The sequence below is a fragment of the Sinohyriopsis cumingii genome, chromosome 15 (genome assembly GCF_028554795.1).
Source record: "Sinohyriopsis cumingii isolate HCF-2022 chromosome 15, ASM2855479v2, whole genome shotgun sequence".
NCBI lineage: Eukaryota > Metazoa > Mollusca > Bivalvia > Unionida > Unionidae > Sinohyriopsis > Sinohyriopsis cumingii.
The window spans coordinates 61,613,586-61,632,080 of record NC_142975.1 but is presented as its reverse complement, the minus strand read 5'-3'; positions in this window follow the sequence as shown (position 1 = coordinate 61,632,080).

Genomic DNA, 18,495 nt, shown 5'->3' with positions numbered 1-18,495 from the left:
TACAAATGTATCTAAAAAAATTTGAGTGAGTAGGCGGGGGTGGGATGCAACTAAAAAAAAAAAAGAAGCAATGCTATAAATACTTGAGAGTCCATGGCCTGCATTTTATCACCTGCAAGTAGAACTTGAGACGAAAACAATGTCATTACAGAGGCTTCTGTGTGTACCTTATGTCAGTTCACACAGTTGATATTGCATCGAGTTTTTTTTAAATCTTATTAGTTTTTACCTAGTCAAGCGCGTTTTTTGTGGTCCAATATAATTTGCATTGTCATGCCTTTGAGGGAAGGTCTCTTTCGTAATAAACATACATTGAAAAATATGCTCATTGTGTTTGTATGGTTTCTAACGATTTTTCTTCTATGATATTACTGGATTTATAATGCCGAGACAAAGGAAGCTAAGTACCTTTTGCAAGGACACACCGAACCAGCCGACTGTGGCTGGTCTGGGCGTATAATTAAACCCGCAACGTTGTATTACGAATACTTCGTCTGTTTCAATTGAAAGAAAGGCAAACAGTTGACAAAGACTTCAGATAATTTAGACAATTGAACACTTGTATCATACTGTGGTTATTTCCTCAAAACGTCTGCGAAATGTGTTTGGCATGGTTACGTTTTGTCTCACTTAAGAATGCATGGAGAAAAAGAGCCATTTATCGTGCACATCGGATACATCTTTTTGGAAGCGCATGTCAACAACATTACGTTTGCTCATTATTAAGTAAAATTGCGACATCGAAGGTGTTTGCAGCCAGTGGACAAATAAGACGCTCGCGTTTTATAGTAACAAGTCAAACAGACCGCAATCGGTGTAAACGGTTCAAATTCAAATTATTTTTCATGTTCGAATCAATATAATCACCTGAAAAGAATTATATTTTTCAAAAAGTGCATAATTCCTTTCACCTTGTTTCACAATCTAACCCGCACTGGATAGCCCACGTTTATTTAAATTTGAAACATCGAACACAGGATGTTGTCGATTGAAATATGAATCTTGTTTAAATTCATTTATTTCTTAAATTCAATAGAGCGAAGAACGTTTTTACTAAAATTAACTGGATCGTACTTCCTCAGTGAACGCCCTTTATTCATATTGTTTTTTTATTATTAAAGAGTATGCCTTGAATACCGCTAGAGAACCCACGATCTTGGAGATCGTTATGTTGGCCGTTAACTGAATTATATGCTTGTAGGTGTTATCAGTGTAAAATAACTGTGTCGGTATAGCATGATGGTAAATTGTATTTTTAATCTAGTATGTTGTAAAGCTAAAACGTATTGTGTAGAATGCACATAAGTGCAGTTCTATATAAATTCGATGCAATGTTTCACGTTTCCGATGTAAACGACACACTATCACACACACACACACACACACACACATGCCATTTCTTCTTTACTGAAAATTATGATATCAGACTGGTTTATCACTCAATAACGGGACTGCAATATTCAACGTGAAGCTTTCCCATGCCTCAATTCATGTCATTGTCAGTGCTATCTATCTATCTATCTATCTATCTATCTATCTATCTATCTATCTATCTGTCTGTTTGTCTGACTGTCTGTCTGTCTGTCTATCTATCTATCTTGAAAACGGAATATGAGCAAAAACGGGTGTTGATGTATGCTCATAAACTGATTAAACATTGTGTCATAAATGTGTACCAAATGCGTTCCTTAAAACATCACTCATATTCTTAACCTTTAACAGCATTTTAACCTGTCACTATGGATACCATTTTGAGGAAGAACGCTTCAAAGTAATGTAAACTCCTTCCGACTCCGCCATCACTGCTTCTTGAATGCTTTGATTCAACGTTGCCTTTATTAACTGATTTTATCAATACTTCCCTCTCATCTGGATAATTTTCATCACTTTTGAAAACTTCCATTGCAAAGTCTCTGCTTAAGAAACCGATGATTGACCATACCGATTTAAAGAACTACCGTCCTGTTTCTAACCTCTCATTCATGTCAAAAGTCGTAGAAAAAGTTGTTCTATCCCAACTTGTATCTAATCCAAATTCAAACATTTTTGTAGCACAGGTGTCTCGCCAATAATACGCTGAAGCTGAGGCTAAGATACAAGGCTTTGAGAGGTACATTTTTCTGATATGAAACCATGGGTGACATTTAACAAGATGCATATGAATGACGATAAAATTGATGCCATCCTGATCACCATCCAAAGACTTTCTTATTCACATCTTTTACTGCAGACAATAAATATTAGCAATACCAAAATAAAATTCAGTCAGTACGAAACCTTGGTGTCTCTCTCGACTGTACTCTCTCCATTCACTTCTTTTGGTTGATGCCGCTATTGCATTTGTGTGTTCCTTAGTACTTTCAAGGCTGGACTACTGTAATTCACTTCTACCTGGCTCGACTCAGTATTTACTTTAGAAGCTTCGAAGCGTTAAAGGCACTGCTTCTCGGATCATCCTTAAAGTACAAAGAACTGCGAACACGTCAAACTACTCTATTATCTTCACTAACAACCAGTTCGATACAGAATTAAACACAAAATCTGTTGACTATGCCATATTTCCTTGACTGTCTGCAGTCCAATATACCTATCTGACCTCATTCATGTGCGTATCCCATCTAGAAACTTCTCATAGTTTCGACTACAAGGTCCAATGTTGCTAATATAGGTCCTGATTTCATATACCGGTATACAAAATACTACATTCTACGCACATGAGAGAGATATTAAAAAACATGTAAATTCTTCACTTGGAGGAAAGTGGTACTGTTTAACGTTTTAAAGAGTCTCTTTTTATTTTCAATTACACCTGAGAAATAAATTTTAATGCGATCATGAATTTCAAAGATAGATGATGTAACAAATGATAAGAAACCCTGATATACAGCTTTGACAAGTCTACTAAGGAATGGTAAAAGTTAAGAACATTATCTTCACGTGTTGAGGAAATGTTAATTAAAATAAGGGTCCTTCGATGGGACCCATGCCCGATAGTCCATCAATTCCGATGTAGTAGCAATATACTAAGATATGAATTATTTTATTGAGGATCAACTAGATATCACAAGAAGTCTTCTTGTGAAAACCCCATACCGATAATAACTTTCCATTAAGGAGAAATAACGATAAAATTATTTTCGAGCTGGTTGTCCTGGCAGCCATATTCGAAGTCAGATCGGCACCATTTTCATTTAGATCCATACATATCCGATATTTAGTCTTCTGGTGATATTTAGTCTTCTGGGGATATTTAGTCTTGTGGTGATATTTAGTCTTCTGGGGATATTTAGTCTTCTGGGGATATTTAGTCTTGTGGTGATATTTACTCTTCTGGTGATAATTAGTGTTCTGGTGAAAACGTAATGTAGAAATGGTTTTCAGTTTATGGGGCATGTTACACGATATTTTTTGTAATCATAAGCTTTTAAAGCATTCAGTTTTGGACCAAAAATATTGCCATTTTCCATTGACGTAGTAAACCTATGTAAACACCATGATATTACAAATTCAATAACTTTAAATTTCTGAATGCCCCTAAAGAAACCCTTATTTATCAGTATAGACACATCCTGAATGGCAACTTCTGTGTAAACAATAAACATATGAGCCGCAGCATTTTCTGGTTCTAAGTGTGTTTCAAACATGTGCTTACAATTCCGCACCAAAGAAACAGGTGTTAATTTAAGTAATGAGTATTCCAAACTCAAGCCTGTTAAAGAACTGAAATTCCATAAACAAAACAATGTATATTTTCAGTTACAAATATGATAAGCTCTCTAGAGATTAATTTTACTAAAATCTAACTTTCATTGTCAGCCAATCCTGACCAGTCAAACCCATATATACTCTATTTTATCTTCACCAATTTCGAGACGGGATTCCATTTTCCCATACCGTTATTACCGTAAGTCGTGAAGGCATATTGCCTCTGCCTTGGGGTGAGTCTGCCTTCTACGCATGCATCACTCGTCCGCTGAATATACATGTATTCTATTTTAATAGGAATTAATGCCCAAAATATATCGTGTGCCAAAGGTCCTAGTGTTATTGAAACATGATTAATTTTTATTCTCGCTACGAAGGGCAGTCGAAATGGATTCTGTCTTAACACAGTTATTCTCTGCCACCATCATGCCAAGTAAAAATACTAACGCGAACGAGGCGGAGAACAATTTACTGTCTAGTTTACCCCCTGCCCTCAGTATAAGGAATGCTCCTCTATAATTAAACAGCGAATTATATAGGAAGACATATGTATATTTAATTTAATTGTTTGTCTGTCAGTTTTAAACATTTTTAATTCCATTACATCATATTGTAAGGTATATTGTTTACTGTATTTGACATTGGCCAGAACAGAAACATTGTATCTAGTTTCTGACCATGTTCTAAAATCAGTGACAGTTTTGGTAAACAACCTTTCATAATTGTTTATCTTTCTCAGAGTAGGAATCATTAAGCTGAGTCAAGATGATACCTGGGCTACGTGATATTTATCATGCAACAAATTTATATTTTCCCAGAAGAATGAACTCTTGACCCCATCCGGGAATAAAGTTTGCATTTTAGTTAGTCTTATAACTGATGTTATGATAAAGGATTGCAAGTAGGGCTTAAAACATTAGACACGTAAATTGTATTATGTTGTGACCAGTTTGAATGTTTATTTTCTTCAAATTATTGAATTTAAGTGATGATTGTCTTTGGAAATACAAAAGTGCTCTGAAATTTCATACTGCATTTTAGGACATAGAGATGGAATTGAGCGATTGTGATGTGATCATCGTGTTGTATAAATGTTAAACAAGATGCAAAGAGTGTTACAATTTTCATGTAAGTGACTTCTGTGTCAAAGATTACATTGCAATGTAATGGAGGGTGCCATAATGCTATTCCAGTTAATACAGTATCAGAACTGTGAGTAATATTACAATATTATGTGTATCCCGGTGGTTCTCAACATATTTCCATATGGCAAGTACAGCTGTGATCAGTATCGTTAGTAGCGAAGTCAATTCCGAAAGGTGAAAATGGGGTCGGTACTCGTGGCCCGAAATCTTAAATTGCAGTTTATTTATTTTTAAATGTTAGATGTAATGTCAAAAGAACTAGCTCATGACGTTATATTTGGATATAAAATATCAATTTTGTGCTAACATTGGAGCCATGTTTAAAAATTTAAGGTGGTCCACTTGCGACCAAATTCATATTTTACAGAATTTAAAGGTATGAGTGAATAACGACTTATTGGTTTGTCACATGCGCATCATTTGAGGAAACGATCAAATATACAGGAGCTAAAGGGTTAAATACCAATTTAAAAGGAAATTAAGAACTAAGGAGATAATGTTAAGTTCTAATTGGTTATGCCACAGTAATGATGTCGATGATAAGGTCATCGGTTCGGAAAGAAATGCTCACTGCAACAAATACATTTGTATTAATAGGTCTTACTGTAATGTGTCTTTTTGTCTATCATCCATTTCTGCATTATCATACTCAAGTGTCTTTTGATCCTCACCAGAATCGCATGACCTTTATTATCAAGATTACGTAAATATAACATACGTTGTAATGAGTTAATGATATTTTTGACCAGTTCTGTGGAATTAGGTATCGAAAAGGTATGCTGTCATTATTCTACCAGTAGAATGTATTAAACACGGTGGCAAGGATATTCTTGCCTGTTAGTCTTAAATAAATGTCGGTATTGAAGTTGTTGTTTAAAATATTTTTTAATTTATTTGCATATCTACCGAATATGGCATACAAATGCATAATTATACATTGATATATGTACTTTGTAATGTCTACTCTGATAAGAACACGTTGTTCTTGCAGTTGATTTTAATAATTATAAGTCATAGCCAGAAAGTGAGGGTCTACAAATAAAACGAAGCTATGGACTTTCACTGAGCATTTTTTGCGCTCCGCAAATTGTGAAACAAATGTAAAGGCAACAATTGTACGTTTGTTACAGCTCAAAAGATGATCGACAAAATATTATTAGATCTTTTATCAGTAATAAGAGATTGTGATAGCGAAATATTGTCAGAAGATTGTGTAATCATAAAATTGGATCACGTGCCTATCTGTCTCACCGTTTAAAGGATTAATACTACGTCAAGCATAATGTAATGGCTGTAAACAGGCCAATTAAAACTTATTTTTCAAGTAAGACCGTAGTCTTTTTCAACGGGATTACTCGATTGGCTCCGTGAGAGTTATAACCAAGCAGGATATGATCTCGTAAACAAACAAAAAAACATTATATTACCTTGTAACACGAGATCGAGTCCTAAAATTAAGAAACGTCATTTGATTAGCTGTTGAGATGAGGTGACATAATATCTTATTGATATCATGAGAAAATGTTATGTTTTCGGTAACATGGATAGATTATTGTGTGACTGAGACACGACTGTTTCATTGCCGTCTATTTCCAAAGTGATGTTTGGTAATAGTGTATAAGTTTACAATTGAATTTTAAATCGATCAGTGAAGCATTTTACCAAACAATCAAATGGCGGAGATCTCATATAGTTACGCGAAAGAGTTACTGAACAAGAATAGTTAGAAATGAAATAATGACTTGAAAAGAAAAAGTAATATTTGCTTCAAGTTTATTTACATGAGACCCCTAAATGAGGATCCCAATTTACGTTCGCGACTCAGATCAGATTTTACGTAAATTAATGGCTTCTTACCTTCACAGGGGATGGCATAGTAAACACAATCTATTTTAAAAACAACTTTTAATTCATGTGTGCATTTTGATTTACCTTAGATTAGATAACCTTGTTCGGAACATTCTTACCCGCTGAATGAAACGTATGGTGACACATTTGTATCATAATGTGAACAAAATGTAAATTTTTAAAAGAGTATGAAAGTGAGAAGGTATAGGTGGTAATTTGATTGTGTTGTTTAGAATCACGTGGATGTTTGATATCATAATGTGTTTACAATTCACAAGATACTCTCTGAAATAATACTGGACATCCTCCCAGTAGTCCATAAAGTAAATGTTTTTGAAAACATGCATTCGGCAAAGCACATTGAATCCGTGACTCTGAATCACGTCTACCTTATAAGCGATTTTAAGTGTTTGTATGTTAACTATTTTATCTTATTTCAAATACTTTGTGGTGATAAAACGAGTATTTTACAACGTAAAACATTCATTTTTTATTATACAACGGTCACTGAAGGTATGTCTGTCTCTTTTCATCACGGTATATATAGTACATACTGTTTGTACTCGTGGTAGTAGTGTTTGCAGTAATACTGGAAATTGTAGCAGCACTAGTGGTTGCAGTAGCAGCATTCAGAACCAGTTTTAGTAATTGGTTTGGTATGAACTATTCGTTTCTTTTTTGTGGCCATGTAAGTCTGCTTTTAACGAAAAGAAACGTTGTAGTAGTTGTAGTAGTGGCATATCCAGCAAGAAATACAGCGTAGTAAGAAAGGGGGCGTTCACCAGTTAATATGTACTTTTGTGAGAGTGACGTATTTAAGGTGAAGTAGTTCGCATTTAAAACATGCACAATGGAGAGAATGTTATCATACCTCTATGCTACATTAATGTAATGTGGATGATATTTCTTTGAATATTGTACTTTTGGAAATTTTACATGATTTAAGCACACTGCTAACTAAAATGACTGCTCCCTTGTGTTAAAAAAATTAGTCTGAATTAGTCTAAAGTGCACTATACATAGCAGCTATTAAAATAGGGAAAATGAATTTTGCCAGACTAGACAATACAGCTTCTGAAAGTGTAATGAATGAATTACCAAAATATATAAAATGTAAAAAAAGTTATCGGCTCTTTTTTATATAATTTACCTCTGAAGTTCAGGAAGTGAAAATGACCAAGTAGAGCTAGCACTTTTTTGAAAGGTGCACTTAAGATATGACTTGGTTCGGATATATGTTTACCCGTGCAAACAACCTGGTGTCTGTTTGTAAGATACGACGTGAACCAGGCAACTGAGTTTGGAGAAAACTTGTAGGCTGAAAGTTTTTTAATGAGCACCCAATGGTCAACCAAATCGAATGCTTTTTCAAAATCAATGAAGATTGTACCAGTAAGTTCACCTGATTCTACTGCTAGTAGCCATTGGTCTATAAGTTTTGTCATTGCAGTCTGACATGAATGATTCTTTCGAAAACCTGATTGTCATCTATGGAGGAGTTGGTACTTGTCAAGATATCTGAATATATGCTTGCTGACATGTTTTTCCATAATTTTTGAAAGTACGGATAGAACAGATATGGGTCGATAGTTGGATGGGTCATTCTTTTCATTTCCCTTATAAATTGCGAATACTTTTGCTAACTTCAATGACTCCGGGAATTTATTGGAAGTGATACTGTCGTTAATTATTTCTTTCAACGACTCTGAGATTGATAAAGCCGACATTTTCAGAGTTTTGGGGTGAATTCCATCTAGAGAAGCTGATTTGTTTGTGTCAAGTTTATTTATAATATCAAAAGTACCATTTATTGTTATTAAGGGAATGTTGAAACAAACATGATCGGGTACCCTTTCATTCACGAATCTAGTAAGTTTGTCTCAATTAGGCTGTGTATTCTTAGACCTGTCAAGCGTTTGGGAGATATTAGTAAGAAAAATGGTTCAGCTGGTTTGCAATATCGAGCTCTTTAGTATATTTAGTGCCATCGACTATAATTTCACATGGAGCTAGAGGCACAGGTTTCGTTGAAGTTAGATTTCATAAGTGATTCCAGATGGATCTGTTATCGCACTTTGATGTGATGGCTTCTTTGAAAAAGGAGCGTTTGTGTTTTACAATGATTGATTTGACTTTGTTTCGCCATGAACGGTAGTTTCTGAAGTCTTTATGTTTATGGTAGTAGTTTCGTTTGCGTTGTGCCTCTGCGATTTCATTAGTATACCATTCTGGTTGTTTTGATCGTTTAATTCTCTTGATGCGTATGGGGGCGTGTTTATTTAGGATAGTAAGAAAACAGTGATTCCAGTTAGACAAGTCATAATCTGGGCCTATGTTAGGGAAATATATTGCGTTAATGTTTTGTGATAGTTCGGAGAGAAATTCATTTTCAGAAAAGTTTTTGAAACATCTGTACTGCATGTAGGAGTGTAAGTTGTTTTTCTTTGCGCTCTGTTGCTTACGAGTTGCACATATAGGATAGTGATCACTAATAGGGAAACATGGTACGTTTATCTCGTAGAGATTGGTTGGATGGGTAGTATAGATGTGGTCTATCAGAGTAGAAGTACAGGCTGTTACTTTCGTTGGAGCATATATTACTTGTGTAAGGTCGTGCAGTTGTATCATATGTAGCCATTTAGTGTTAGTATCACAGATGAGGTCAATATTAAAGTCTCCATGATAATAGCTTCATTGTTGGAAGATAAAGCAGCCTCTAACTCGTGTTCAAATTGGTCAGTCCATGAGGAGAGGGAGTTTGGGGGTCGGTATGCTGAGCAGATATAGAGTGATTTGCTATTGAGGAAACTTAACTCGATCCATATTGATTCGATAGTAGAATTTTCAAAATCTGTTCTTCTCTTATATGTTAAGTTATTTGAAACGTACATGACTATCCCTCCTCCTACGCCTTGTGGTCGATCTCGTCTTTCCAAAGAAAAGTTGCTAACAGAGATAGCACTGTCAGGTACATTACAATCTAGAAACGTTTCGCATAGTCCAATTGCTACAAGGTTGGATTCATTTTGTATTGTTAGTCTTAGTTCATCGATCTTTGGTAAGATGTGTCTTACATTGATATTGATAAGTTGCAGACCTTTCTTTTTCAGACCAAAGGATGTACAGTTTAAATTTTTCTCAGTCGTTGTAGGAATGAAGACAGATTTATTAGTTATTCCCGAGTCCGTAGGAGAGACCTCATAACCTTGGCATGTACAATTAGAATTTGCACTTTGAACAGAGATGCCGTAGGAACAAATATCTCCAAAAACATGATACTTATTATTGGTTGAGGCGTATGTATAATAATCATTGTATCTAGCTGGACATACCTAATGGTTATAATTATAGTTTGGTACGCCACGTCTGTCATGTGCGTACTGTTGTATGATCGAAGTGTCACTTTTCCAAGGCCTTGTATAACGTTCGAGTCTGCCTCGATAACCATGCCATGTATTCTGTGTATTGATGATTCTGTTCCCACCCATTTCGGGCTTGCATTGCAAGTCTGTGGCTCTTCTGTTGCTTATGTTGGTATTGAGCAGTTGGGTAGTGCTTACTCACGTTGGTAGGTGTTGTTCTGAGTACAGGAGTAACACCATGTATATTTTTCAATAGGTTTGCTATGCCCGCATCTTTCAGGTGAATCAGGTCAGAGTGAAAGAAAGTAGATGGTAGCTGACCCGACGCTAGCAAAAAGCTTTCATGGTTTGATACGTATGGCAAGTTGAAAGATCTGCTAATATTTATGAGGATGTCATCATATTGCGTCATATCGACGTCACGTCTTGGGATAAGACCAGATATAACGACATTGTCTACTTGGGCTAGCAACTGGTTGAGGGACATATATTTGACTTCAAATTTGTTTATTTCCAGATCTCTATCGGCGTCATTTTCACCTACTTGTACAATAATCGTATGGTAATTATTTAGGTCAAGTTTGTTCAGTTCTCTTTTCAGACTGTCAGTGGTGGCACCAGGGTATGACTTCACATGTACCTCACGTGAAAGTCCTCTGGTGTTGATACCTTTCAGGAGAGATGATCCTGTAATCAGTGTCATTGATGGTTTTGGAAGAGAACGACTACGTTGATTTTGATCTGTTTGAGGGTGTTCGTATCTATCATTAGCTCGTGTTGGTTTATCAGTTCTTGGTTGACTCCTGTCGGTCTGGCTATTGGCCATTTCATTACCTGACGTTGGGTATTTTGTATTAGTTTTTAGCAATTCGATTGTATTTTGTGTTTTGTTCAACAATAAAGCTGTCTTTTTGTTTGTTTCAAGTTTGACATCTAGTGTTTGCTGTTTGATTTCTTCAAGTTGTAGTGAGGTTGATTTGTCATGCACAACCATGCGTTTTGCGATGCTGGATATTTGGTCGTTTATGTTTGCAAATTTTGATTCCATTTTGTTTGACAGAATTTGTATTTGGTTTAAAATGACCGTTGTACAAGCATGCATTTCATTTACCGAAGCCTGAATCGTTCTAAGGTCTTTAGGCATATTTCTACGTAGAGTACAAAGCCAGAATCCTATTGGGTCTGTTTTGCTAATACCAGCACAAGTATCATGATACCAAGACATGCAAATATTACACCTTGTCATATTTTTAAATTTTGTTTTTGACTTGCCTATTGCTTTACAGTCAGAACTACACTTGTACTCATTTTCAGTCACAGTTTCTGTGTTTTTTTTCGTCTGGATTCGTCGACACACTGCTTGAGGTTTTATATGTCTGTTTCAAGTGTGTTATACTGTCGTCTCCAGTACTTGGTTCGTTCTGTTCTTCGTTCAGGGTATCGCGATATGCAACAATGCTATTATCATCTGGTTCGTCGTCTTCCTGTTCTAAATTAGGGTCATCACTTTCTTTGAATGTGCAAGAAGGACTTTTGGCTGGGATTGATTCTTTTTCTTTCTGGAGTATTGATTTTGTTGATTGTTGCCTCCGTTTTCGAGCTTTTAAACGCTGGACCTCATTTTTGAGCATGTTACTGATGTAATGTGCTGCGCTTTCAAGAGACGTCTTGTTATAATTGGATAAATGAATACACATGTCGGCACAAATCTTATCTCTGTATTGAATTTTGTTGAAGCAGCATAATTGATCAAAAGAGAGTTCACTGATCAAGGATGTGTATTTTTCTCGTAATTCCGTGTCAACTTTTGCAAGATGAGGATCCATTTTAACTGGTACAGAGTGAAGGTCGTAGATTCACTATTTAGGTTTTGTATTTAAGTTTCACTTGAATGCACTTAGAGAAGCTTTGCACAGAATAACAATATAGACGATATAGACGAGTAGTTATGGAAACATGATATCCTAAGGTAGATCTGCTATGGAATGATAAACTAGAAGAATAGTGTCTTCATCTGGAGCTGACACTCTACCGTCCATTAATTTCGAAGATGTAGCAATAGCAAAATTTTTAAGATGGCTATTGCGGTGGCCGGACTGGATGTCAGATCGAATTCATTTCTTTGAGGATCAACTACACGTGATAATAAGTATTCCAGTAGAAACCCCACAATGACTTTCCATCAAGGAGACAAAAATAGTTTCAAGCCAACTGTCCTGGCGGCCATATTTCAAGTCCGATTTCCACCATTTTATTTCAATAATAATAATAATAATAATAATAATAATAATAATGATAATAATGTGAACTTTGTATAGCGCCTAATCTTTAGAAGCTCTAAGCGCTCTACAACATTAGAAAACACCTAAAACTTAAAAAAACATACATAATTATATGATTACCAAAAACAAACACCATGAAATAAGAAAACATAAAACATGCTGAAACTATTTATGGTAGGAAACATTATTAGGTCTTTAAGTTTGTTTTTGCAGTCGAAATAGGTGCGTTTTAAGAGTACTCTTGAATGAGATCACTGTGTCTTTGTGTCTAAGTTCAGAGGGCAGTTCGTTCCACGTTGTTATGCCCTGGTATGCAAAAGAACGTTGTCCATATGACATCGTTTTCATAGTGGGAATAATGAGTATACGATTGTCAGAAGAGGAGCGTAAATATCTTGCTGATGTATACAGATGGGTGAGGTCGGATAGGTATGTTGGACTGGAGTCCGTCAGTGAAATGTAGCACAGAAAACACATTTTGTGCTTGATTCTGGATCGAATGGATAGCCAGTGCAAGATACAGAGCAGGGTGAGGTGTTCTCTATCATGGTAATCTATGGATGATCAGAGCAGCTGTGTTTGAACTTGTTGAAGTTTCTGGAGTGGATATTGAGACGAAACAGACATAATTGAGTTACAATAGTTCAGGCTTGTTATTGTTGTTGTTATATGGTTTAACGCCATTTTTCAGCACACGATAGGCTATACATGGCAGCCAGTATTAATGGTGGAGGAAGAACTCGGTAAAACCCCGGAAAGAACCACCGACCCACGAGAAGCTACTGGCAAGCTTTCTCACATACCCACATTGGGTGAATCCGAGAGTCGAAACCACACAAACAGAGGTGAGATGGCAGTGATCCGTAACGGAGAGCGCTTTAGACCACTCGGCCACTAGGGGCCCACTTAGTCCAGTCTTGAAAGTACTAATAAAATCACAAGTGTTTTAGTTGCATCAACTGAAAGATATTTGCGAATGAAGCTGATGCGTCTCAGCTCAAGATATGCAGCCTTGCATATGTTCATGACATGTTGGTGCAATGTGAAAGTACTGTCGCGAGTAATACCTAGGTTTCGTAATGACTGTGTGAATTCACTGTTGGTGTTGCAGATATTTATAAATTGTTTGAGGTAAAAGATGTGAATTAGAAAGTCTTTGTGTTGTGATCAGAATGGCTTCAGTTTTATCATCATTCATCTGCAGCTTGTTACATGTCATCCATGATTTCACATCACAAATGCACCTCTCTACACACTGAATGGTAACACCAACTTCAGCTGGGTGGCTAGATTTGTATATTTGGGTGTCATCTGTTGACCAAGTAGGACTTGAAACACAATAAGGCTATATAATTATTTTCGTACATACATACATACATACATACATACATCCACACACATACATACATACATACATACATACATACATACATACATACATACATATACACACACACATACATGCATACATACATATATACATACACACACACACACATACACACACATACATACATGGATGGATGGATGGATGCATGCATGCATGCAGTATGTATGTATGTATGTATGCATGTTGTTATGTATATTAGATTTAATTATATCTGATTTAATATATATTTATTTTAATTTAATTGTTTGTCAGTTTTCAATTTTTTATATTTTTCATGATATTGTAATGTAAATTTATTCACTAGAGATGATACATTTTTTAGAAAATAGTTTGACATTGACTGTTAGTTTATTAACACCAGGTGTTGATCTAAATCCTGACCTTGTTTAAACAAGATCTAATATTATTTTAAAATGATTGGTTGTTTCCAAGGTCATGATGGGACCTTGTCTTTAAGATACAAACATTTTTGTTTATTTTTTTATTTCTTAGAGTAAAACTGATTGGTTTTGGTCAGGTTAAACTGGGTAAACGTGATCTGTAACAATGAATTTGCTTCTATAAACTTCCAGAAGATGATTACGTGACCCTTATTTACGTTTTAGAAAACCCATATAACCCATGTTGTGGAGACTTTATCTTTGTAGAAGTTGGGCTGTTAAACGTTTGTATATTGTGCTATTTGGAGTTATTTCAAATTACTTGGTTTGGAGTTATTTCAAATTACTTGGATTCAAAAGGATTAATTCTATTATTTTCCTGGAAAATACGTGTGCTCAGATAATATTATGGAACAAGAACAGTCTTTTTATATATAAAAATGTATTCAGCTATCTGAAACCGGAGTGATAAATCTTATTTCTACAAGGAAATGTAGACTTGAACACTACATATTGTAGCATACGTCATCGTCTTCCATCTTGGATTCTTCCTGAATTTTTCCTCCATCATTAATACTGGCCGCCATGTACAGTATATCTTGTGCTGAAAATGGCGTTAAACCCTACAACAACAACAACAACATACGTACGTACATATATACATACATACATACATTTTTCCTAATTATTTCGTGCGAAGTTCAAACGTTGACAAGTATTTAGTTGGAAGTTGCAATAAACTTATAAAACTGCTAAGTTGTAGAATTGGGGATGCAAAACAGCTTGTCAGTCAATAATGTTTTCCGAAGATTCTATTGATTTTCCTGGAGTTAAGCCACAACACTCTACGATAAATTATAAATGAACTAGAGAAGTTTTGAGGGGGCGAATTTATGTCGAGCTACGAAAAGCATATTAGTTTGGGCCAGATAACAATTAACTAGATTTATGGAGACAGGTGCTTGCTAAATCGCTCTACTGCAAGGATTGCTAATGTCTGGTCTGTAGGGGTAGAGGTTTTTAAATTAAGGATTCGTTACTTAACCGCGAGACGGACTATTAGGGACACGGCTAACTTCGATTTCATAGTGGAACTGTCAAATTAGAAATATTCCACAAACCGTTAGTCGAAAACCTGGAAGATCAAATTGAGCCAAAATTTTAGCGCATATATAAAACGTGGTAAATATATTTCATCCTGATTGGTTACGCTAAATAGGGGCGAATTTCCCACACAAAAATCGCCGCACCCCCATCGAGAAATCTAATTAGTCTAAGTTAAGCTATGCTGCAAGAGTAAAGGGACAGAGGACTCCGAAAGTCAATTTGAAAGAAATTCTCTCATAATACATTTGTTCAAGGGACCGGATGTCTGGAAGGTCGACGGACACGATTTTGGCGATAGAAGCGAGGAACAAAATGTATTTGCGTCAATTTCATAAGATTCGTTGATACCATTATAATGTTTTGCTTGAATTATTTGATAATATGTGCATGAATTTAGTTGTTTCATTTCGTAGATCAATTCTCTTGATATGAGTATAACTGTGTTGAATTTTTGTGTGTGTGTGTGTGTGTGTGTGTGTGTGTGTGTGTGTGTGTGAATTCGTACAATATTATTCTTTATGTAAGGTTGTCGAATTGTTTGAATTAGTCGTCTTTATTGTAAAAGGTTAAATAATAAAAATGACGCGACAAACGAATGTTATCGAATTTATTCTACATTGCAAAGTGAATAAACAACCGTAGTTAAATAAATGTACAATAACATAGTCATGCGCACAGAGCCCAACCCAGTGATTATTAAACTTCGTAGTGCACTGCATCATCAATCATTTGTTTTATAAATGAAGTCTCGTTTTCCTCAAATTAAACATTCAGTTTAGATTCATATTCTGAATATGCATATGCCATTGATAGTTTGAAATTATGAGCTACAAACATATAAACGTCTTTTCATTTAATTCTCAAGAAGGATTCAGTATTCTTTGCTAGTGCAGATTAAAGTTATTATGTTTTGGAGTGCAGTGTATTTTCTTTAGGAACATGATTTCTGCTGGAAATGTAGTCTAGACTGAAGTACCATTTAGCGTGGTGGGTCATGTTTTCAAAACCTATGTAATTCCAGGTAGTATAATTAATTCAGACTGTACATATCGCGAAAATTCAAGATGCGGAATGGTGACTGTACCAACTATTGATGACATATTTTGTATGCGCTGTAATGTGCATAATGTTTCATGTAGGAATCCCAGTGTTTCCTTGCTTAACGGTTAGTAATTCTCCCATATATGTCTACCCGTTATAAAGCTAGTTTCATCCGAAATTCCAATTGATTAACTCCCACTGGTATACTGTAATACCCGCAATTTAAATATTTCAATACGTAGCAACTATTTTTAATTATATTCTTTTGTGGATTACACTTTGTTACATATATTTCATTTAGTTTATATTTGATTTAATTTAATTGTTTGTAAGTTTCAAAATCTTTTAATTTCTTATTTCATTACATGTCAGAAAATTGTAGTTTGTTTACAAAGAACTCGATATATTTTCAGAAAATAGTTTGACCTTGACTCTTCAGTTGTAAACACCCAAAGCTGACCTACTTTCTGACCTTGATTTAGAAACCTGTTAGAGAAGTAAACAACTTTTTATTTTTTTATTTTCGGAGCAAAAATGATTGGTTTTTATCAAGGTCATACTGGGGCTACATGATTTTTTATATGTAAACATGTTCCATTTCGCAATTTTGGGCCTGCAGAAATTGGGCATTAGTTAATTTTAATAGGGATGCTTGGAGAGGGATTTCCCAGTTTGGGCTTAAAACACTTGATATCAAGGTGTTTGTTTGTGACCAGTTTTGGAATTACATTTTAATATTAATTCGAATTATTTGGATTCAAAAGGATTAATTCTTTCTCCTGGAAATATACGAGTGCACATACCGATTTCTTGGACAAAGACATTTCATTACATTTCATTGGGAAATTCAAACACCGGAGTATTATTTGTGAATAACACATACATGTTGACACAACCACACAATAACAGCTACAGTATACGTCATCACCTTCCATCTTGGATTCTTCGTCGGGATCGAATTTTAATTTATTAGAATATTTAATTATTAGGACTTTTATTCATGGATCAGTCTTGGATTAGTTTTGGAGTTGATTCTTAAAACCGTAAGTTCTTATCATTTTTTTTTCTTCATCTTTTACAGTATTTTTCCAAGGAAATAAATTAGTTGTTAAATTTTCCAAAGCTTGTTGTTTTTCACTCGTTATTGTGTTACTGTTTATTCGAGAATAAACACGTAACATAAGAACTTTTATTTATCGGGCATTTAATATTGTAATCAGGTTTGTTTTTGTTTGTTTGTTTTATAAATCTCTCAAGTTTTCTTATGCCTTCCAAGTTCTTTTTATCCATGTGATTGTGGAAATTTCTTCTTATGTACAGAGTACAATTTTCTTTCATTTTTTTTTTTTTTTTGTTTTTTTTGTTTTTGTTACTTTTGGTTTTCTTAAAATTCGTTCATTAAACAAGCTGTCTGAAATTTACTTAGGACTTAATTGCTTTGTCCACTGTTTTTGCTTAACATAACTTCATTAATTTAGTCTGTATAAATATGATTAACGTATTTGGAAATGTTCTGTCAGTTTCTGAAATTTAAATCATATAAAGGGGTTTGTAATCCACCATCTTTTCTGAGGGTGTCGGGTTTAAGGTTTTGATGTCCCCATCAGCATATGAATTATACTGGGAACCAATGAATCTCTAAATATTGGTACATCTCCCAACTTTCGTGTTCTTAGTTCGTCTCGACCTCTAAATTCAAATATGTTTGTTCCCAAAAAATATATATGGAAGTTGTGAGTGTCACTTTCAATTGTCTACTTTTAGGACTCAATAAACTTCATCATCTCTAATTTCAAATGGATCCAACAGCTTGTTTCGTTCATCCCCAGAAACATCTCTTAAAGCTCAAGCGCCATGTATGATACATGAACGTCCTTTGATTGTTCACAAAACAATTACTAATGCTGTATCATCATTCATATTTAAAACAACAGAGGGAAATAACCAAGTGTCCTTGATGGTCAAAACAACCATATCATGTATAATAATTTTCACAAACAATCCTTTTCAATCAAATAATACTGATTTTAACGAAAACGAAAAGAAAACACATAACGAGTTTAAAAAATTATTTTCATAACATCTGCACTGCAATGTTCTATACTTGAAAAACTTTTGATACCTTGTGACATAAAAAAATAAGTTAATAAATCCAGCTATTAGTGGGGGAATCTGGAGAATAATTAGATCGGTATACCCTGAGGTTGCAATTTATGTCTCGATAAACTCCTGCGT